Below are 1,598 nucleotides of genomic sequence, written 5' to 3' on the forward strand. Positions count from 1 at the left end.
GTACGGACTCCTGATTTGTTTTCTTTAGTCCAAGAAACGCCTATTTACTCATTTCAATGCCAGCAAGGATTCAGGTCGGTACTTGGGTTTAAGGTGGCTGTTTCATAGCTGAGTGTGAGTACGTCTTGTTTCTTCATCGTGCTGAGCAGAAATCCATCCGGGGGGGGAGGAGGGGGGAGACAAACAGATCGGGTTGTGCAGTGTTACCAAAGGTGGTCTTTTGAACAAATGAGCTGGAAAATACCTTGCAGACACAGAAAATTGCCCTTAACGCTCCCATCCCAGGACAGTTGGGCATTATTTTTTTGAAAGGCCTTTTTGTAGGACCCTATCTCTTTGTGCGGAACAAATCCAGATCAGAGCTGTACTTGCTGCATGGGCCTGCCTGCTCTGGTTTTTCCTGATCCAAAATAGATGTATTGATGCCTTTTTCAGAGAACAATCTGTAAAAGATGTCATCAATATCAGGAGTTTTAGCAGGTGCTTTAAATCACTGTTGGATTGGTCTCACCTAGCAGTGATCCTCTGCCTGAAGCTGAGCATTAGCCAAGGCAGCAATAGGCCCTGTGGCAACCAGGCTGCCTCGTGGCAGTTGAAGGTGGGCTTCAGGCTTTGAACTCCTGGCCTCACTCTGATCTGCGCCGTGGCAGGCAGCAGAGCATGGCCCATGGTCCTTCTGCACGGTGTTTCTGCTGGGGCACAAATACAAACAATGCAGAAAATGCTGTGCGCGTCCCACGCTGCCTGCAGCCTCGGTGCGTAACGCTGATCCCCGCCCGGGTGGTGGTGTGGATAAAAGCATCCAGCTGAGATCAGCACGGAGTGAAGCATCCCAGCAGTCAGTGCACATCACGGGAGGAGCTAGTGCGTGCAGGAAATGCCCACCCGCTCTCACCAGTCTGTAAGCAGGCTGTGGATGTACGCTGCGATTAACCCTTTACTGACAGGACCAGAAGTCCTGGTTTCTGCTTTTCAGTTTTTCATTCTGAGGAGCAGCAGAGCTTGGCTGCTACAGAGGGATGCCCGAGAGCTGTCTAGTTCAGTGACACAAATGCTCTGTGCCAGATGTGCTTGGAAGCTCTGATTTCCTCCTGTACTGCTCTGCTCGGCTGGTTCTCACATCTCTTCCCCTTCATGTTTCAGTGGGAAAACAGAGCTGTGTCTGGTTTGCAGAGCAGCTCTGTGAGCGGTGTGCTGAGGTCCCCTCGGTGCGTCTGGTACCTTCCAGCTGGCCAGCTGCAGAGGTACCTTTACTGTCTCCCGGGGCACATCACAGCAGGAGGATGCGGCCGCTGGAGAGCAGTGCGGAATTATTTCTTTCCCTGTAACTGCTGACACAGGGGCCCTGGTCCTTCTGACCCTTCAGAAAGCTGTTTCTGTCGCAGGCCTGCTTTTGTCGCTGCTGGAAGGTCAGCGCGAGCACTGACATTATCTCATTCAAAAGCGTTGACTTGCAGTTCTTCTTTTTCACCTCAAATATTGCTGAGTGACGTGGTGTCAGGTCGGCTGGCTGGCACGTGGGTTCTGCCTGGCGTGCGAGCAAGAGCATCGCCTCGAAGCGCTCTCGCCCGGGGGACTTCGCCATCTTCGGCAGCTGA

This window comes from Cygnus olor, chromosome 14, assembly GCF_009769625.2.
Source record: "Cygnus olor isolate bCygOlo1 chromosome 14, bCygOlo1.pri.v2, whole genome shotgun sequence".
Taxonomy (NCBI): Eukaryota; Metazoa; Chordata; class Aves; order Anseriformes; family Anatidae; genus Cygnus; species Cygnus olor.